Source organism: Drosophila ananassae, chromosome XR (genome assembly GCF_017639315.1).
Source record: "Drosophila ananassae strain 14024-0371.13 chromosome XR, ASM1763931v2, whole genome shotgun sequence".
Taxonomy (NCBI): Eukaryota; Metazoa; Arthropoda; class Insecta; order Diptera; family Drosophilidae; genus Drosophila; species Drosophila ananassae.
Window position 1 is genome coordinate 2,304,395 of NC_057932.1, and position 22,867 is coordinate 2,327,261.

Here is a 22,867-nt window from a genome sequence, read left to right on the forward strand (position 1 = left end):
TTGATCAATATAAATAAATTTAATCAAAAACATAATAAAATTATTATATATTTTTTTTTATAATTTCAATGCACATATACTTCTTTCCCAAGGATAAGGAGATATAAGGATATAAGGAGGAGATAAGGAGTTATAAAAACAAAAAATTTCTGATGTCAAAAAAAGTTCTCAAAATGTCAGAACCATCAACCAGTCAAGCTGGAACGGATAATATAAGGCCACATATGAATCCGTCTCTAGAACAGACAAAAAATCAGGGGTTTTCAAACAATACACCGTTTAATGTAGGATATTTAATAAAAAAAAATTGTATATTTTGAATTAAATCCATTAAAGGAGGAGATCGTAAACTTTAGGTTGCAGCTTTCTCATAAAAGGTTGAAGGTTGAAGATTTGAAGATAGAGGTTATAGATCCAAAAGTTAATTGCGACACGTCTTATGATATCATAAAATCTGTAAAAGAATACCTTTGAAGAAGATTAATAAGTAAGCTGGAGAGAATCAGCGGAAATAGCCATGGGGAAATATATGAAATTTGGCAATGAATGCCAAAAATGCGGCTATTATTTTCGCAATGAATCCATCTGACCTACCAAATGCAACGGTTATAGTTCAGCCTTTAGAAGGCAACAAATTGAGGGTTTATTTCGCAAATTAGACGAGTTTATCCAGGTTCAGAACAGGGGAAGTAACGGTTATAATCAAGGCGATAATAATTATCAAAATAAAAATTATAACCAGAACAAGTGGGATCAAACTAAAAGAAATGAGACGCAGATCACTCAGCAAGTGGAACTCAAACTGTTAACAAACCTAACAAGAAGAGATTCAGGAATTGGCTCACCCTACTTGATTAGAAGTTATCACAGTCCGCTAGATTGCTACACGCATGCCTTGCTTGTAGCAGGCGCGTGAAGACACTATATAGCTAAAGAACTAAAAACTTTCTGTGTGCGTTCAATCTGAATGAGTATTCGAAATGAAAGGTATTGTTTCCATTAGAGGGATTTTATCCAAGCATTAGCCAAAAGTAGTTTGACTTGGGAGAAATTTGCGTCAATGTCAAAAACTTTTGATTTACTAAATAAGAGATAGAGGGGACATTGGAGTCACCAGACAAAATAATTGTATCGAAACAGATTCTGCTCCAAAATACGCGTCGATTGGTACCTCAATCATCCCTATCCGACGAATAAATGAAATAAACATATATAAACAAAACTAACTTCGGGCGGAGCCGAAGTTGATATACCCTTGCAGTTCAGTCGCAGTCCGCTAGGTGGCGCCACGCATATTATATTATTAGATATATAGCAGATCGTATAAAGGCGGCCGATCCTTATGAAATTTGGCAAATCACATTATTTTGTCCAAAATAGAATCTGTACCAAGTCCCATCTTTCTAAATTAAAAAACACCAAAGTTATGCCAATTCCGATCGTTGTATGACAGCTATAGGATATAGTCGGCCGATCCTTATGAAATTTTGTACATAAGATATGTTGATCAAATATAACATCTGTGGTCCCAACCCTCTATCCCAACCCTCTATCTTAAAAAACAACGAAGTTATGGCATTTCTGATCAATCAGTTATATGGCAGCTATAGGATATAGTCGACCGATCCCGGCCGTTCCGACTTATGTACTGCCTGCAACAGAAAGAAGGGTGTGTGCAAAGTTTCAACTCGATAGCTTTAAAACTGAGAGACTAGTTTGCGTAGAAACAGTCAGACAGACAGACAGACGGACAAACGGACAGACGGACATGCTTATATCGACTCAGGAGGTGATCCTGATCAAGAATATATATACTTTATAGGGTCGGAGATGTCTCCTTCACTGCGTTGCACACTTTTGACCAAAATTATAATACCCTCTGCAAGGGTATAAAAATGTATACATTAAAAATATTATTATTCGGCACGAGTAAAAATAACAATAAACCATATAAACATGTGCTGGGTAAGAATATTTTTAATGTATGATTTTTTTTAGACATATTGCATTTATTCGTAACCAGAATTGATATCAGATATTTTGAGCGTGGTATGCGGGGTCGCCACCGTTATTTTACCTCGTCAAGAGGTTTTTATACCCTTGAAGAGGATATTATAATTTTGGTCAAAAATGTGCAACGCACTTCAGGAGACATCTCAGACCCTATAAATATATTCTTGATCAGGATCACCTCCTTAGTCGATATGAGCATGTCCGCCTGTCGGTCTGTCTGTTTCTACGCAAACCGACTATATCCTATAGCTGCTATATAACTGAACCATCGGAAATGGAAGAACCTTGCTAGTTTTAAAAATGCTTGGGGCTGTTTCCAAAATTTTTTGTAGAAAACTGATTTTATGGTGAAACTTTCATAATGATCAACTATATACGGTCAGATATATATATAATAATATAAGCAGCTACCTAACTGCAAGGGTATATCACCTTCGGCTAGGCCCGACGTTAGCTTTTCTTTCATGTTTAAGTTAGAATGATGGGACTTGGCACAGATTCTATATTGGACAAAATAATCTGATTTGCCGAATTTCATAAGGATCGGCCGACTATATCCTATAGCTGCCATATAACTGAATGTTCGGAATTGGCATAACTTTAGTGTTTTTTCTGCTGCCAAATTTCATCAGGATCGGCCGACTATATCCGATAGCCGCCATATAACTGAACGATCGGAAATGGCACAACCTTAATTGCAAGAGTATATCGGCTCCGCCCGAAGTTAGCTTTCCTTTCTTGTTTTAATATAAATTCCATGAAAGAAGAGAAGTATTTTCTTCTGTGAAGGAAAGTTGGTTTAATATTTTTCCGCTATTATTTTGTTCAAAATAATATTTGTACCAAGTCCCATCTGTCTAACTGAAATTTAGCAAATCGGATTACTTTTCCCAAAATGAAATCCGAACAAAAAGTCTCATCATTCTAGATTAAAAAACACCAAATTTATGCTTTTTGGCACTCGATGATACTCCACGTTGAATCTGAAGTCATCCGTTGCTACCGGCGAACGCATTCCAAGGTTCTTCTGCTCAGCCTCACCCCATCCGACGCTCTTGACCTGTCCAGGTGGTCCCAACGCCGCTTCCACGATGGGTGAGCTGGATGAAAACTGGCATAATTCGAATCCAGCATCCGCTCTCCGTAGCGAAACTGTCCATGTAGTCATCGACGTAATGGTGGTCGATGATGGCCTTGACCGCCCTCGGATCTGAATCCCGAAACTTCAGGGTATTCACCGTCTTCACGTAATGCGCAGTGCTCGGCGAGCAGGCTGCTTCAAACGCCATTACGTTCACCTCGTAAACATCCGGGTCTCGATCGTCGTTACCATCTGTCGGATCAGCACCTGGAACATCTCCTTGATGTCACCGCAGACTCCGACTGCTCCTTCCCTGAAGTGGAAGAGCACGGCTGGCAAGGGGACTAGTGCTAAGGCCCCTTGTCCAGTGCCGAATTTACCGGGCTTGTTCGGGTTCTCGACACCAAAATATGGCAAGTACCATAGCTTGTCGCTCTTCACCGCGACCTCATCCGGCTGCAGCTTCCTTGCATATCCTTTGGACACGTAATCCTTGATGATCCGATCGTATTCCAGCGTCAACTGCCCGTTGCTCTTCAACTTCTTCTCGACATTGATCAGCCATCTGTGCGCCATGCGCAAGCTTCACACCAAAGCTTTCCATCTCGAAGTAGTCCTCCACCATCTGTTCAATCATCCACCATCATCATCCAATCCAGCGCTAATTATTAGGACCATGTAGTCTCTATTCAGTTAAATTAAACTGTTAGTTAACGTATTATTTTAAGATTTGCAACCTTATTGTTAGACTCATAAAGAGAGAACCCAATAAATAAAATCATTGATTGTCCACTTACCGGCCCAACGGTCCACATACGGTCCCTCTCCAGCAAACCGCCTCGCCCTAAGTGGCAATCCCAAATGTCCTTGGTCCAGTCCGATGAGCAACTTCGGCACCACGTTGCTGTAGGGCTTCATCGGCAGTCGCGAATCCTTATGCACGCCCTGGACATCTCGTCGACATAACGTCTGCATCGGCAGACTCAAGCTCGAAACGGCGTTCACGTTCCTCAACGGGTGGCGAGTGGGCTTCCCAGCTCCACTTATCTCCAGGCTCACTACATTGGTGGGCTCCCTGCTGGCCCTTCCTCCAAACCATTGGATGTTCAGCTGTCGCTGTTCGCCTCGCACTCCAAGATCCCTCTGTAGCTCGTCGTCGATCATCGTGACGGAGGATCCTTCATCCAAGAGCGCGTATGGCATGTGGCAGTATATGGAACAAAAGTCGGCCTCGATGCTTAGATTCCTCTGCACGGGCGCCTCCGCTGGCTGCGGGGCCCTTCTCTCCAGGCTGTTTCTGGGGACAGTCGACTGCTGGCTCCTCTCGGGAGCCACCTCGGCAGTATCTGTAACCACCTCGTGACGAAGACCTCCTGTCGGGGCTGCGTCTGGAAACTGCTGACTGCTGGTTTCCTCCGTTGTGGCGCCTGAAGCCACCTCACTGCTCTGGCCATCTGCGCTCTTCGTCCGCTCCATGTAGCAGACGGTGATGCAATTTGCGGCATCCGTTGGTCTGGCACTCGCCATGCACATCGCAGGATCTGGCCGAATGACCACTCCGTAAGCATGTGAAGCAGAGCCGATGCCTCTTCACCATGCTCCACCTGCCCGGTGGCGAAGCTCCGATGAACTCCCTGTAGCTCGTCGTACCATGTTGCCCTCCACAAATTGGACAACCTCCATGCCGATCATCCCGCTGCTCGTATCCGTACTGGTCGACGCTCGCATGTAGAACTCGACGCCTCGGCTCCTTTCCCTCGCTGTCCAAAATCGTACACACGATGTTTGCGTACTCCTGTAGCCACGCGCTGAAGTCCGCTACAGTGGGAAAGGGCTCGATCGACGCAGCGTGTCTGGCCCAATCCACTCGCTTGCTCGTAGGAAGCTTTGCCACAAGCTCCCACTGCACCGCCTTCGCCGACTGCAAGAAGGCCGTGAGGTTACTCACTCGGAGAACTTGCGAAGGGAACGATCCTCGCCAGGTGCTGCTCCGAAATCGGCGGCACCTCTCGCACGCTGTTCAGCTGGCTGCGTATAAGCTTCTCCGGTCGGCCAAACCTAAAGCGCCGCTGCTCCATAACGGCGCTGACGTTCGCAGGGTGAATCAGCAGAGACTTCACTGTCTCGCGAGCTTCATCCTTCAGCGCCTTCAACAACCTCTGGCAGTTGTACGCTTGGGTCGTCTCCACAAATGCACAATTAAAGATGGGTCACTCCTCGGGCTGCCCTCCAAATACAGGCAAGTCCGGGAGCCTCCTTGGTAAATTCGCTCTTTGGGATTCATTCGGCGTCATCGATGCGTAAAATGCAACATATCGCGATGCACACAAGCCGGACCTTACCGGGCTTGTTCGGGTTTTCAACACGAAAATGTGGCAAATATCACAGCTTGTCACTCTTCACCGCGACCTCATCCGGCTGCAGCTTTCTTGCATATCCTTTGGACACGTAATTATTGATGATCCGATCGTATTACAGCGCCAACTGCCCGTTGTGCTTCAACTTCTTCTCGCCTTTGATCAGTCTGTGCGCATCTCGTAGCTCTGTGGCAGCACAGCGAGGTCGTCCTTCCAGAGAAATCCCATCTGATAGCGACGCCCCACTTTCACCGTGGTGTCTTCGAGGATACTTTGGGCCCGCCCGTCGTTGGTGGCTGTGACCGGTGGCGCGAGCTTCACACCAAAGCTTTCCATCTCGAAGTAGTCCTCCACCATCTTTTCCATCGTATCGTCCATTGACACGGCTAGAAGGCAGGACCTCGGTGACAGCGTAGTCGATTGTCCACTTACTGGCCCAAACACAACCCATCCAAGCTCGGTTGCGGCCACATACGGTCCTCTCTGGCGAACCGCCTCGTTCTAAGGGGCAATCCCAAATGTCCATGGTATAGTCCGAAGAGCAACTTCGGCACCACGTTGCTGTAGGGCTTCATCGGCAGTCGCGAATCCTTATGCAGGTTCTGGACGTCTCGTCGACATAACGTCTGCATCGGCAGACTCAAGCTCGAAACGGCGTACACGTTCCTTAAGGGGTGGCGAGGGGGCTTCCCAGCTCTACTTATCTCCAGGCTCACCACATTGGTGGGCTCCCTGCTGGCCCTTCCTCCAAACCATTGGATATTTAGCTGTCGATGTTCGCCTCGCACTCCCAGATCCCTCCGTAGCTCGTCGTCGAACATCATGACGGAGGATCCTTCATCCAAGAGCGCGTATGTGTCCACCTAGCGGCCAGCTCCGTACAGCGTTACTGGCAGTATACGGAACAAAAGTCGGCCTTCTTCGACGTCGATGCTTAAATTCCTCTGCACGGGTGCCTCCGCTGGCTGCGGGGCCCTTCTCTCCAGACTGTTTCTTAGGACAGTCGACAGCTGGCTCCTCTCGTGATCCCTGTAACCACCCCGTGGCGCAGGCCTCCTGTCCGGGCTGCGTCTGGAAACTGCCGACTGCTGGTTACCTCCGTTGTGGCGCCTGAAGCCATCTGCTCCGGTCATCTTCGCCTTTCGTCCGCTCCATGTAGCAGACGGTGATGCAATCTGCGGCACCCGTTGATCTGGCACTCGTCATGCACATCGCAGGATCTGGCCGAATGACCACGCCATAAGCATGTGAAGCAGAGCCGATGCCTCTTCACGAAGCTCTGATGAACTCCCTGCAAGCCGTCGTAGCATGTTGTCCTCCACAAATTGGACAACCTCCATGCCGATCATCCTCGCATGTAGCCACGCGCTGAAGTGGTACACATACATTTCAAAAATGGTATGTACTAGAAACAATGATGGTCATCGCAATTACACGGCCTACATAATTCAATATATGGTAAAATTTGATCAATTTCTTCTCTTAGGTGTACCACGGAAACTGTGGGTGATAGAACCTATGTTTGTTCTAGACTTTGGTTCAGTGGAGCTTAAAGGTTATGGAGCAGGTGAAATTATGCGTGGAGATTTTTTGCTGTTGGCCTGTGTTATTCAGCATGGATCGTATAGTTTCCGAATTAAACGATGCCTCATTATCGCATTATCGCATTATTCTTACAGTTTATAACAGAATCCTGAAGTTTATAACGATTTCGGCCACTATTTTAACCATTTTTGGAAAATAATAGTCAAGCAGCACTTGTCTAATATTCGCCTGAGTCGCTCTGTGAGCCCAAATATGCTCCACATCTAGTATTTCTTTTTGGTCGTCCGGTTGGATAACGTCCGCCACCTTGCAATACCAAAATTTAGTGGCCGGGAAGAGCCGAACGAGATTATTTTGAATACGGGCCAAGACTGGAAGCTTACAATGTATGGCATTCACGACGTTACTATGTCTTTCATTAAGTCCATTAATGTCTTCCAATGAGAAAAATCAATTTGATGGCGAGTCTTAGTATCAAACACTATAAATAGTTGCTTATTTGACGTGGATCCCTCCTCCAATATGGTTAATGACTCTTTACTGTGAAAAGTGGTTCGATCTGACTCCACTGAGCTTTGCAAAGTGTTAATACCTTGTCGCGAAAAAGTGTCCGCCTCACAGTTTTCTTTCCCAAGCTTGTGGTCCTTCCAGCGCTTGCGTTTTGAATTAGGATTCTTATTAGGGACCGCAAATATAAGGGACTGATGGTCCGTGAATATGTTTGCCACTTTTCCCATAGAGGTAGTGACGAAGACTATCCAAGGCCCATAGAATTGCTTGTAGCTCCCTTTCCTTCGTGGCATAATTTAATTCAGTTGTCAATTCAAATGGTCGCGTAAAATCTGGGTAATGAAGGATAACGTCCTATGAAGCGAGGATATTACTTAGCTTGTCAAATGCGCTTATCGAATAATTGGTTCTTATCGAAGCTCACCGAAATGCCTTTAATACCACCGTAATATGGCCAAAATCTTCAGTCTCTGAAAAGACGATAAAGTCATCTACATAGACGTAACAGATCCTTCCTATTTTCTCCCGTAAAACATTGTCTATTGTTCTTTGAAAAATGCTTGAGGCCGAAAGGTAAGCGGCAGAACTCTTATTTGCCTCCATTGACTTAAAAAGAAGTTTTCTCCCTTTCCAATTCCGCAAGTTCTATCTGGTGATATCTGGACGTAAAGTCGAGGGTAGTGAAAAGTTTGGCCCCCTCCAGATTCAACAGTATCATATTTATACTCGGAATTGGGTATCTACCGGCAATAGTTTTCAAATTTAATTTTCTAAAATCGACTAATAAGCGTTTATTAGGCGATCCCGAGGCGCCGGTGCCTTGTTTACCTAAACCCAATATTATTTTTGTAAGGGGGGGGTTATTGTTAGTAGTCGGGGTCGGGGTCGGGGGAACAGGCTGGCTTCAATTAGCATTTCCACACCCTGCCGTCTGTGGATGTTTGGATTAGCCAGAACTACGTCGTGAGGAATATTCCATTTCGAAATATCAATTTTAAGGCTGGGCTGACTGTCCGCAATATGAGAAACTATAACCGCCTCTAGGTTCGCAGAATATGTGGTTAGTAGAGACTTCACACACGCATTAACGGAGGATCCATCTGTAGCAAACTCAGTGCCGCCGAGACCGGCGAGGTGAGGCAAGGACGATAAGGTGAACTTATGAACCAGAGTCCTATAAGACTCTGCAAGGCAGGAAGGCGCCTGATCGACCACGGATGAGGATATTGGCGGTTGGCAGAAGCACTTCAGTATGGCAATCCTAAGACAAGACGGTGTTGATTGACTGGGAAGGTGGGGTAGCAACAGCAACACCACCGGTGCAAACCAAGCCATGTACTGATGGGGAATTGTTAGGGCTGAACAGTTGCCCGCAATGGTACAACAAGGCATAATGTCGGCGACTGCACGTTGGGCAACGGGAAGCTGAACATCCGCGTGCAAAATGACCATCCTCCAAACTAACAAAACAGCGGGTCAGCCGTCGCACTTCGTCGTACCGTTGACTTATTGGCAAGGCAATGAAGCTTGGACAAGGAGGTAGGAAGCGCGTTCGCCAAAACAGCACACAGAGCGCATAGAGCTGTACGGACTTTAGTAACCATGCACGACGAACGGTTATTCGAAGATCTACCTCGACCCACTTGGTTACCTGGTGGATATGCATCCAAAGAAAAGTCAACAAATTCAAGAGTCCGGCACCTTCCTCCAAGAATCGGTTTATGGACTCCCAAGATGGAAGGCTGTCGTTTTTTCCGGCGAGAGAGTCCAACTTCTGGAGGATAATCTGGATGAGAAAGCATCCTTGGATCTCGGCAGCTAATCCAGAACTCATGAGAGCTGGCATATGCCCATTGAACCGATCCGAAAGCTCCCGCAAAGTAGCAACAGACCGTGGCTCTACCACACGAAGCTGCAGGATCTCGTTGATGTGAGACTGGAAAATTAAACGCCGATTACTAAAACGATTGCGCAATAGGTCAAGGGCCACATCGTAGTTCACGTCAGTAATTTCCAGCGTTCTCACCGTCTCCAAGGCTGACTCCCGTAGGCATGAAATGAGCCACCGGAGCTTTTCTATTTTTATTAGGTGAGGATGGCTGTCAATCGTGGTCTAAAAAAGGTCCTAGACATCCGGCCAGTCGGTATAGCCTGTTCGTGCCCATAGGGTCTGTTCGTGGTTGGAATCCTTTGTAATGGACGACTATGAGCCTGTCTATGATGTTTGTCCTCTACGGACCTGGCATACTGTGTGCATAATTCTCGTGGTTTGCATATATTTCCTGAGCCATAAATACACGTAGGGCATCAGCCCTATACTTATCATTAATATATCGGGCAATGCCAGTCTCATATGTCATAGTTGTTTTATTTGTAAGGAGTGTCATAACCTCCTCATAAAACTGTGCGAACTGTGCGAAAAAGAGATCCCCTTATCTTGTCACGGATTATGAGAACAGCCTGATAATGTTTAGAACTACCGTCAAACCGTCTGAACAACTCATATGATGCTAGTGCTGCCTGTCGCCAAGAAACATATTTTCCCTGTGACCCATCAAACTTTGGCAATGCTTTTACCACATCAAGGCCAAATTACATTACTGGATACAGCAATAGGCAAGTATACTGCAATATTAAGGACAGATACTCTGGCAGCGCTAACCCTATCAATGACTTCCCTCAATTTCTCTTCGAACCTGCAATGCGACCGAAACCGCTGCATTTTTGATTGCCTGCAGTTGTTGTGGATCCATATTTTGTTTTTTCTGTACTATAAGTTCGGCCGCCTCTTCTGATAAAGCGAATAAAGCAAGATTACTTAGTAAAACAACCAAGTCTTCAGAATCGGAATCACTCATACAATCGCTATCAAGACCAAACGCCAGCGAGCGAACAACACACAAAAAAAAAAAGTTAAACTGTCGCCAAGCTAGGCGCTAAGCTAAGCGTTTAGAAAAGACAAGAAATAAATTACTCTAACTTCTTGACTTTGATGCCGACACTGTTTTCAAAAATAAATGTTTTACAAGAAATACCACAAATAATTAAATTTTATTATCGATTCTTTTAATTTTTTTCTGGCAGTTAATAAAAAAGGTTTCACTTACATAAATCTATGAAAGTTTTCCTTCTTTTTTTCACAGTCTTCTGTGCAGTCTAGAGCAGTCCGCCCGATCCTAGGGTTCCAGGTTTAAGATGATGATTTTATTTTTCCTCACGTCTTCGAGGCTTGGAGATCTTGTCGGAGTCTTCGACACGGTTGGGCGCCAAATAAGATAATAGAATATCATATGCTATTCACGGATGTGTTGGTTCTGTTGCACCGTTGCGACAAGTTGCTGCCTAGAACGGCCGGTCACCCGGTAGGTGCCTCTGCAGTTAGTAGCAATGCGGAGCGATGCGGAGCACCGATTGAGACCACGTGTTGGCCACTATCAGTTACGATAATGTTGCTGAACCTCCTCTAGTAAGCTGGTAGCCGGGTCGTGGCTTCAGCTATTAATATTACGGTGATTGACGAAATAATACACTCGATTAGAAGAGGTGACTTTATTCTTTGGTTTTCAGCTCAGAACTGCTTAACATAAGAGCTTAATCGCTTAGCTTAATCGTAACCCTAACTCGCACAGATCGCGGCCGTTAACCAGCGCCCGTCGTAAGTCTTCGTGCGCCGTTCGTCGCAGTTCTCTTATCTCAGATCACCATTGCGTTGTTAGCTTATATATTACCAGCTGATAAAGAAATGAATGAGGGTTCCACTACCCTTAATCAAATAGACCACTTTTCCAATATTCGAGACGACATTCAAATACATATGCAGAAAGCCTATCAGACCAACAAACGTACCTACGATTTGTGATGGATTACTAACACGAAAGAAATTTCATTGTCAAGTCTAAAATCACGTGATATTACATAATGGCACGTTTTCTACATATATTTTAATCACAAATGAATTTATTGTGAAGCTAAAACAAGAAAGGAAAGCTAACTTCAGGCGGAGCCGAAGCTGATATACCCTTGCACTTAAGGTTGTGCCATTTCCGATCGTTCAGTTATATGACGGCCATCGGATATAGTCGGCCGATCCCGATGAAATTTGGAAGAACAAATAAGATCCCAAAATGGAATCCGTAGAAAGTCCCATCATTCTAGCTTAAAAAACACCAAAGTTATGCCAATTCCGATTGTTTTATGGCAGCTTTAGGATATAGTCGGCCGATCCCTATGAAATATTGTACATATATTTTGTACAGATATTTTGGCCAAATATAACATGTGTGGAAAGTCCTATCTAACATAAAAAGCACCAAAGTTATGGGATTTCTGATTTAGCATTTCAGTTATATGACAGCTATAGAATATAGCCGCCCGATCCCGACCGTTCCGACTTATATACTGCCTGCAAACAAAAGAAGCATATGTGCAAAGTTTCAACTCGATAGCTTTAAAACTTAGAGACTAATTTGCGTAGAAACAGACAGACGGACATGCTCATATCGACTGTACAAAATAGACTCAGAATTCAAAATTTTAAGGAGGATCAAGATGGTTCTAGAAAGGATTCATATCCACGTCACACAAGGGAATATAAGCATCAACCTCTACCGATTTCGTATATGGGAAAAACTCAGAGGGACGTTAAAATAATGGATAAGATATTTTGTACATATCTGTTATAAAAACTTGACATCAGAAGATCCAAAAACAGCCTCAAGATTTAAAAATCTCAATTACGTAAATAATATACTTCACAGAACGGCTCAAAAAACAACTCGGAAGGAGAAGCACAAGATCTGAAAGTTTTCTCCATATTAAGATGCCGATCACGTTCTTCGCGTTCGAGGCTGTATCGACAAGATCGGAAAAACACCGATATGTGTAAGAAGACCAGTGATTTATTTCAAAGCTCACATGATCAAGATTAATCTTCTGAATGACCAACTGAATGAGGTCGTAGTCAACGATATGCGATATATTGTATACCTGGATTAAGAGCTAGAGCTTGGCTAGACTATGCCAGCAGAGCCGAAACAAACGAACGTAAACGGAAAGCCCGGAAATGGGCAGGAACGATATCATTAGACCACTGGAAGACAACGTGGGAAAACGACGTGAGAAATGATGGGGAGCACTCTTTACATGCTTCACATTCCGAGCGTACACATAGAGTTGGGACAGTAGAATTGAGTTGAGTCCACATATGCATTCACGCTAGTGTTGGAGACGTTTGTTGCCAGGAGGTGAGTACCCAAACGAATTGTATCCGACAATGGAACAAACTTCAAAGTAGCCAGTCGTCTAGTACAGGAGGAGATGAAAAGAATCTTGCAGAGCGAGATAGAGAATAAACGCTTAGAGATGGAATAGTCGCTTATACAATCAAGAGCGCACCACATGGAATGGGCCTGGAAACGTATGATTAGAGCCGTTAAAACCTTACTATTGGATATATAAGAAACAGAATACATGTTCAAGAGCTTCTGTTACAAGCAGCACTGGCGAGGATAGAGAAACTCTTTAACAGCAGGATACCACTTGAAACGCCAGAATCAGAAGCGCTAACCCCAAACCACTTTCTACGAGGTTCTACAAGCACCATAGCTTTGAAGAAGGACAAAAAAATTGGCATTCTATTGGGTAAGAATTTTAGAATTGCAGACAGATTATGAAAGAGATGGCTAAAGGAGTGTCCAAAAGGCGCACTTCCCCTGCACTGGTTATACGGCCTTTAGTGAATCAGGCGAAATTGGACGTACAATATAACCAAGATTTGACAAACAGTTTAGAGAGTGGAGTTGTTTACGAAGGAGGGAATGTTTACGTAGTTAATCTAATTGCTAGTGAGTACTAGAGTACTAGTGCAAATATCAGAGAGAGTGGACGTGTTTCTGTGCTGCGGCGCCAGCAGCTAAGCAAATACCAGAAAACTCAGTGAAAAAGAAAACAGTGGTGTGCTCTAGAAATCGCGAAAGAACGCTTTTGGACACACATAAGTCTCGAGCTCATAGTGTCCAATAACTAACACAAAATCAAAATTTATTAAATTCAAAAATTGAAATGCAATCACGACAAATTAAACCAACAGCTTGTGCACATTCATTTAAAGAAATAAGATCTGCCTGCAGTACCTAACATAAACACCAAGAACATGAACGAAAGTTAGCTCTCTGTTCCCGAAACAGAGCGTAGACGGTCATCCAATGCCTATTTCTCATTCGTTGCAAACGAAGAGCGTGCAGGATCATGCTCTCCCGCTCTCCCAGGCACAAGCAGTGCATTAACCTGGAGTGCGCAGTGCACCTCCCCAGTACTATCACCCTCTATCAACTCCGTTATATTTGCCTACAACGAGCACTACTACATCGATTACCACATCGTGCACAACAACAACAACAGCGACATCGGTAACTGTCTCTCAGCGAGTGTCACCTACACTAGCGCAGCCGGCCTCAGCAGAGCCCAATCAATCAAACCAAGCGACACCACTGCAAGAGCAAAAGAGGGCTACCCCCCGAGCAACAATCCAAACGGGCATTCACCGATATATCCAAGTAAAACGAAAGCTCAGTCCCCAGCCGACAAAAAAAACCTACCGCTGCAAAAGCAATGAAAGTCAACAATCAATATAATTGTCGCGGAACGGATTAGGTTATCGATAGTTAGTTAAGTTTAAATTATTTGCCTTAGTATTTTGTATCGATAGCTGGTATTTTAAGTTTAAGTTATTTTGGTCCCACTAAAGAAAAGTGTAAACAGAGGGAAACAATTTGGCGGAATTAGACCGATTTGCGCCATCACGAAAGAGGGAAGAGAAACTGCGGTAGGTTAAGAATAAGTAGTTGTAAAAATAAGTAATCAATGTTCATCTGCCACGGGAGCCGATACACAACTTGGAGGTATCTGCACCATCGCGCCTGCCATATGAAGTGGCGACGGCGAGCATACCTGGATGGACGCCACGTAGATTGCCTGATCTTCCCGATTTCGAGGGTCAGCCAGAGGAATGGCCAATATCCCAGTGCGCGTTCATGGAGGCAACGGCAGCCTACCAGTGTACACAATTGGAAATCAACCAGCGGCTAGTGAAAGCCCTAAAGGGCGATGCCCGCGAGGCAGTGAAGCCGTTGCTCATCCATCCCAGCAACGTAGAAGCTGTTATGGAGCAACCGAATCGAAGGATCCTGCACGCGAATAGTGTTCGCGAGGAGAAGCGGTATGCCGACCGCCCCAGATTTTGCCCTATATGCGAGGGACAACACCAGATCAGGGACTGCAAAGAATTCAACAGCGTCTCTACGACGACGCGGATCGAGTGTGCGAGGAAGTTGAGGCTATGCCTCTCGTGTCTGGAGCCCGGACACATGTCCCGGTTCTGCAGGAAGAGCCGCGGATGCAACGTCTACGGATGACAAATGAGGCATCACTACCTTCTCCACGAGTCACCTGGACATCCTAGACGGCTGTACGTTACAGAGGGAGCCGCAGGAGCGACCAGAGAAGCAGTCAGGACCGACGGCTGTTCAAAGACAGCAGCAAACGGAGAGGAATGCCACGACCAGTGGATTCCAACGAGAGGAGCCGTCCCACGTCAGCCGCAGTTATAGACGCGGGGCGTGAGCAGGATGAAAGGTGATCGACGTGTGACCTCCAGGAATTGACGCATCGGAACCCGAGCTGCGTTGATTCGATTGGATGCCACCTACTATTCCGGATTCTACCCGTGACGTTGTACGGGGAGAATACGCAGGTCGACACCTATGCTGAATGAAGGATCGTCTGTCACGCTCATCGATGACGAACTCATCCGCAGAACCTGAAAGGCGAGAGTCGCCAACTGAACGTGCAATGGTTTGGTGGGAAATCTGCCAAAGAGCACACGAAAGTGGTCAGCCTGCAGATCAGTGCAGCGGGAAAGCCAAAGCCCTATGGGCTGAAGAACGTGTACGGAGTAGCCAATTTGAACCTTCCGATGCAGAGCATGCGTCGGGATGAATTAAAGGCAGTGAAGGCGAATGCACGCCTGCCTGTGAAGCCGTACAACAATGCGACGCCGAGGATCCTAATTGGACTGGATCATGCGCATCTTGGAATACCCCTCAGAACAAGAAGCAATGGATCTGGAGGACCATTTGCAGCAGCCACCGCACTTGGAAGGGTGGTGTATGGACCGGTGAGCGGAAAGGTGAGCTCATCGCTTTAGAGTTCGTGCCTCCTAGCCGTGAAGACCGTGAATGCCTCGCAGTACAGCAGCACGGACCCGCGAGCAGCCCTGGCCATCAAGGAATACCACTACGTGGACTACTACGTCGACAGTTTCACCAGCGAAGAAGAAGCTATCGCCGTTTCGACACGGGTGAGAGAAATTCATGCAGATGCAGGATTTGACTTGTGTCGATTTACTTCCAGTTCGCCAAGTGTGGTCAGAACGTTGAACCCACTTGAATCCATCGCTAGCGTCAGATAGACCGAAGCTGAGGAGAAGGTACTAGGAATGTACTGGCAGCCGGCTACAGATGACTTCAAGTTCGGCATCAAATATCATCGAGTCCCGAGAATCGTGATGACAGGGGAACGCGTCCCTACCAAGAGGGAGTTCCTAAGCCTGGTCATGTCTACGTTCGACCCGATTGGATTCCTGAGCTGCTACATGGTGACTGCCAAATTGCTAATGAGGGAGATTTGGCGGAAAGGAGTCAACTGGGACGAGCCGCTACCAGCTGATTTGGCCGCAGCCTTTGAGGATTGGCGGCAAGGAATGAGGAAGATCGAAGAGTTCCGATGTCCGCGCTACTACTTCGGCGGTGGACGCGTGCGGATGCTACAGCTGCACATCTTTGTGGACTCCAGTCAGTCGGCGCTCGCAGCAGCGGCCTATTGGCGGGCCACTTACGAGAACGGAGACGTGCAGGCGCATTTCATAAGCTCCAAGACGAAATGCGCTCCGATGAGGACTATGTCGATCCCGCGACTGGAACTTCAGGCAGCAGTATTGGGCACGAGACTGATGGACACCGTCAAGCAAGAGCACGGTGTGGCGATCAGCAGCTGCGTATTATGGACGGACTCTAAGACTGTGTTGCACTGGATAAGCAGCACCCACCGGAGATACAAACAGTTCGTCGGTAATCGAGTGGCGGAGATCTTGGAATCCACGGAGGCGTCCCAGTGGAGATGGATTCCGTCTGGCGAAAACGTGGCAGACGACGCGACGAGGCCGCGCAAGGCCGTGGACCTGAGCATCGGTTCGAGATGGCTAAGCGGTCCACCATTTCTACGAGGACCAGAGGAGAGCTGGCCAAGATCGAGCGAGGGGTGGATCCCTCCGACGCCCGACGAAGAGGAAATGAAATGTGAGTTTGCTTTGGTCATGGTGAATTTCATATCCCTGCAGAGATTCTCGAAATACAATCGACTGTTGAGGAGCACCGCATGGGTGCTCAGATTTATTCGTCGGTGCCGTGGATTGCGATACGATGGAGAGGATCACGGACTGACGTCGATGGAGTGCGCTGAAGCTGAGCGCGCACTAGTACGGCAATCGCAGCGAGAAGCGTTTGCTGAGAACGACCAAGGGAAGGCCGCCAAGGGCAGCCGGTTGCATGGACTGTCCCCATACTTCGACGAGGACGGAGTAATGCGAGCCAGCGGAAGGATCGACGACGCGACGTGTGTGCCATACAGCGCACGTCGACCGATCATACTGTGTCACGATGAGGGACTGGCGGAGATGATCGTGCAGCATCACCACGAGAGGATGTGCCATCAAAACACGGAGGCAACCATCGGAGCAATCCGGCAATCCGCGAGCAGCCCTGGCCATCAAGGAATACCACTACGTGGACGACTACGTCGACAGTTTCACCAGTGAAGAAGAAGCTATCGCCGTTTCGACACGGGTTAGAGAAATACACGCAGATGCAGGATTTGACTTGTGTCGATTTACTTCCAGTTCGGCAAGTGTGTTCAGAGCGTTGAACCCACTTGAATCCATCGCTAGCGTCAAATGGACCGAAGCTGAGGAGAAGGTACTAGGAATGTACTGGCAGCCGGCTACAGACGACTTCAAGTTCGGCATCAAATATCATTGAGTCCCGAGAATCGTGATGACAGGGGAACGCGTCCCTACCAAGAGGGAGTTCCTAAGCCTGGTCATGTCTACGTTCGACCCGATTGGATTCCTGAGCTGCTACATGGTGACTGCCAAATTGCTAATGAGGGAGATTTGGCGGAAAGGAGTCAACTGGGACGAGCCGCTACCAGCTGATTTGGCCGCAGCCTTTGAGGATTGGCGGCAAGGAATGAGGAAGATCGAAGAGTTCCGATGTCCGCGCTACTACTTCGGCGGTGGACGCGTGCGGATGCTACAGCTGCACATCTTTGTGGACTCCAGTCAGTCGGCGTTCGCAGCAGCGGCCTATTGGCGGGCCACTTACGAGAACGGAGACGTGCAGGCGCATTTCATAAGCTCCAAGACGAAATGCGCTCCGATGAGGACTATGTCGATCCCGCGACTGGAACTTCAGGCAGCAGTATTGGGCACGAGACTGATGGACACCGTCAAGCAAGAGCACGGTGTGGCGATCAGCAGCTGCGTATTATGGACGCACTCTAAGACTGTGTTGCACTGGATAAGCAGCACCCACCGGAGATACAAACAGTTCGTCGGTAATCGAGTGGCGGAGATCTTGGAATCCACGGAGGCGTCCCAGTGGAGATGGATTCCGTCTGGCGAAAACGTGGCAGACGACGCGACGAGGCCGCGCAAGGCCGTGGACCTGAGCATCGGTTCGAGATGGCTAAGCGGTCCACCATTTCTACGAGGACCAGAGGAGAGCTGGCCAAGATCGAGCGAGGGGTGGATCCCTCCGACGCCCGACGAAGAGGAAATGAAATGTGAGTTTGCTTTGGTCATGGTGAATTTCATATCCCTGCAGAGATTCTCGAAATACAATCGACTGTTGAGGAGCACCGCATGGGTGCTCAGATTTATTCGTCGGTGCCGTGGATTGCGATACGATGGAGAGGATCACGGACTGACGTCGATGGAGTGCGCTGAAGCTGAGCGCGCACTAGTACGGCAATCGCAGCGAGAAGCGTTTGCTGAGAACGACCAAGGGAAGGCCGCCAAGGGCAGCCGGTTGCATGGACTGTCCCCATACTTCGACGAGGACGGAGTAATGCGAGCCAGCGGAAGGATCGACGACGCGACGTGTGTGCCATACAGCGCACGTCGACCGATCATACTGTGTCACGATGAGGGACTGGCGGAGATGATCGTGCAGCATCACCACGAGAGGATGTGCCATCAAAACACGGAGGCAACCATCGGAGCGATCCGGCAGAAGTTCTGAATTACGAACTTACGGAGGCTGCTACGAAACGTGGTGAGCAAATGCAACGTTTGCAAGCTGCGAAGGGCACGACCAACTCAGCCCGAGATGGGTCCCCTACCAGAGGACCGGCTGGAGGCCAACGGATGGCCCTTTAAGTTCACTGGTCTGGACTATTTTGGACCGCTACTTGTGACGGTTGGACGACGCACGGAGAAGAGGTGGGTGGCTCTGTTTACGTGTCTAACCACAAGAGCTATCCACTTGGAGATGGCTCACGATTTGTCCACCGATTCCTGTATAATCGCCATGAGGAACTTTATGTGCCGACGTGGACCCGTCGTCAGGATTAGGAGCGATAATGGGAAGAACTTCGTTGGAGCCGACCGCGAAGCCAGGAGGTTCAGCGAAGTGTTCGAGCCTGCACAGATCCAGGGCGAGCTGTCGTCCAAAGGAGTTGAATGGGTCTTCAATTGCCCGGCGAACCCAGCTGAGGGTGGCGCCTGGGAAAGGATGGTGCAGTGTGTGAAGAAGGTGCTGGCGCACACAATGAAAGAACTTGCGCCCAAGGAGCACGTACTGGAGAACCTGCTGATTGAGGCGGAGAGCATAGTGAACTCTCGTCCGCTCACTCATCTACCAGTGACGGTGGACCAGGAGGCTCCACTGACACCCAACGATTTGCTGAAGGGAGCACCCGATGTTCCAGACCTTCCCAAGGTTGACGGACAGGAGGTTGTGCGATGCGCTACCAGGAAGCAGTGGCGCATAGCGAGGATGATGCGGGATCGTTTCTGGAAGAGATGGGTGCATGAGTACCTGCCTACACTTGTGCGCAGGGAGAGATGGTGCAAGCACGTCGAGCCAATTCGGCGAGGAGACCTGGTGTTCATCTGTGATCCTGCCATACCACGAAGGGAGTGGAAACGAGGCGTCGTGGAAGAGGTGTTCACCGGAAGAGATGGAGTACCTCGTCGAGCGGCAGTTCGGACTAACGATCGAGCCAAGACTATAATGCGTCCCGCTTCGAAGTTAGCTGTCCTGGATGTGGTGAATGCGGCTGCTTCACGGGGGTGGGGATGTCGCGGAACGGATTAGATTATCGATAGTTAGTTAAGTTTAAATTATTTGCCTTAGTATTTTGTATCGATAGCTGGTATTTTAAGTTTAGGTTATTTTGGTCCCACTAAAGAAAAGTGTAAACAGAGGGAAACAATTTGGCGGAATTAGACCGATTTGCGCCATCACGAAAGAGGGAAGAGAAACTGCGGTAGGTTAAGAATAAGTAGTTGTAAAAATAAGTAATCAATGTAACCTTTGCAGAATAAAACCGATCAACAAGCACAGAACTCCAACTGTTGTCCAGCACTAGTGTTTGAAGTGTTTAAAGGCATTCCCCGTGATCGGCCAAGCGGCGACAATAATAATAATAATATGATGAAGAGAATACGGAAGAGAATACGGAAGTTCCCAAAGCCAAACAAAAGCCGCCACCCATTTACATACGTGATCAAAACTGCAGCGAAATGGTAAACTGTCTCGCTAAGCTAATTGGAAATAACAATTTTCATATAATGTCACTGACCAAGGGCAATATACGGGAGACCAAGCTCCAAGTTTGCTCGGAGGAAAATCATCGCTTAGCCACGAAATACCTAAACGACAACCAGAAAAACTATTACACCTACCAATTGAAGAGCAGCAAGGGCCTTCAAGTGGTCATAAAGGGTATTGAACCAATAAAAGAAATCAAGGAAGCCCTTTTAAGCGCAGGTTTTAAAGTTAAGGGAGCCATAAATGTCATCAACAGACAAAAAGTCCCCCAGCCTATGTTCAAAGTTGAGTTGCAACCTTAAACAAAAACAACTCCTAAAAATATGATTCATCCCATATACAAACTACAGTATCTTCTGCATAGAAGAATCACGGTAGAGGAGCCTCATAAGAGCAACCAACCTCTACAGTGTTCAAACTGCCAAGAATATGGACACTCAAAGTCGTACTTCACCTTGCGTGCAGTCTGTGTGCCTTGTGGCGGCCTCCATGACACTGCCACCTGTACCAGAAATAAAACCGACCATAACTCTAAGAAATGTGGCAACTGCGGTGGAAATCATACTTCCAATTACAGGGGATGCCCAGTTTATAAAGAGCTTAAATATCGTATGAATACAAAAAAAGTCTTAAAACAACGTTTGTTTGCAAATCACACTAACCACCACGGCATCTTTGACTACACCTGGAGTTTCTTTCTCTAGCGCTCTACGATGGCCAGGACTACTAAATAGTGTAGGTTCAGCACCACTGGAACCTGAAACTATAGGATATCCACCTCCGCCTACGGGTACTACGAGGGGAAGAGTAGGCCAAGAATCTGCAACCCCCGAAATAAAGGGTATCGAAGGAATGTTGTTCACACTTATGAGTTTAATGGTCACAATTCAAAATAATATGCAAGAGCTCATGCGAAACCAAAATCGACTAATGGAGCTTTAAGTCAAACAAAAATCCAATTAGATGGCTTATTTGAGAATCTGTCTATGGAATGCTAACGGCATTTCAAAGCGCAAAAATGAGCTTAAGACATTTCTTGATGATAATAATTTCGATATTATGATCCTCTCCAAAACTCATCTAACGAACAAAAACAACTTCTATCTGACGGGCTATATATTTCATGCAACAAATCATCCAGATGGGAAGACTCATGGAGGAACTGGGATCCTCATAAAGCAGCGCATAAAACACCATTCCCTCCAACGAGTTGCTACAAATTCCTTGCAGTCAACTTCGATACGAATTCAGACCGTGGGAGGTCATCTAAACCTAGCTGCAATATACTGCCCACCACGTTTCTGCATATCTGATATGGAGTTTATGCAATTCTTTGATACACTAGGCGATTGCTTTATAGCAGGCGGTGACTACAATGCCAAGCACCCACACTGGGGTTCTCGCCTAACCAACCCAAAGGGTAGACAACTATTCAACGCTCTGATACAGCCAGGAAATAAACTAGACTTTCTATCACCGGGAAAGCCTACATACTGGCCAGCGGACCCACGGAAGAAGCCAGACCTAATTGACTTTGTGATCACTAGAAAAATTCCCCGAAGCATCATTCGAGCCGAACCTTTGGATGACCTATCGTCTGACCATTCAGTTGTCCTGCTTCATCTATTTCAACATGCCGAATTACAAAATAATCAAATTTATCTCACATCAAAAAGTACAAACTGGCTTAGGTACAAAAAGTACATAAAAAGTACATTTATGCTCTCACATAAACATAAGACCGTCAATTAACTGTAGCAAGGACATTCAAGATGCAGTCAACCACCTGGAAGACATGATGACCTCAGCAACAAAGCTTTCGACTCCTGCGACCACAGAAAAACCTCCATACTCCGCCACAAATTCCTATATAGAAAATCTAGTCCGAGAAAAGCGGCAGCTCCGCCGTGAATGGCAAGCACACAGATTCCCTTCTTCAAAGGAAAGGTTATCTTGGGCGTGCAGCGATGAAGAAAAAGCAAGCGTCTACGCTAGTCACCTTAGTAAAGTTTTTACTCCGTATCACATCTGAAATTCGAACCGCCTATGAACAGCGAGAATACTGTTCTGCTATATTTCTGGACATATCCCAGGCATTTGACCGAGTCTGGCTGCAAGGACTTATGTATAAAATAAAACTATTACTCCCACAAAACTGTTATGAGCTGCTCAAAACATACCTGTTTAATCGAGTGTTCACTGTAAACTGTTGGAGGAATTCAAAGACATCACACAATTCAACACAATCACACATCGTCCATCGTCAACGACTAGCGTCACCCACGTCATCGACACCAAAGGAGCACCACCCTTCGCGCGACCACGAAGACTGACCTCAGAGAAACTCCGAGCAGACCTTCTAAAAGCCCTTCATATGCTTCACCTTTACACATGGTACGAAAACCTACTGGTGAATGGAGACCATGCGGTGACTACCACGCCCTTAATGCGCAAACCATATCGGACCGGTATTC

At 46.8% G+C, this 22,867-nt stretch overlaps 1 protein-coding gene across 5 annotated transcripts in view; it reads right to left on the reverse strand.

The window, feature by feature from the left end:
• The window catches only part of LOC6495015 (ran-binding protein 16), a 454,675-nt gene that overhangs the window by 34,826 nt on the left and 396,982 nt on the right, over positions 1–22,867 (reverse strand). Inside the window, exon 17 of one of the 5 annotated variants that reach the window (XR_006507740.1) lies at positions 10,614–11,001. The exons of the other annotated variants lie outside the window; for them this stretch is intronic. The gene's annotated coding sequence lies outside the window, so the exon portion shown is untranslated. The remainder of the gene's footprint in view (positions 1–10,613; positions 11,002–22,867) is intronic. 5 annotated transcript variants of the gene reach the window in all.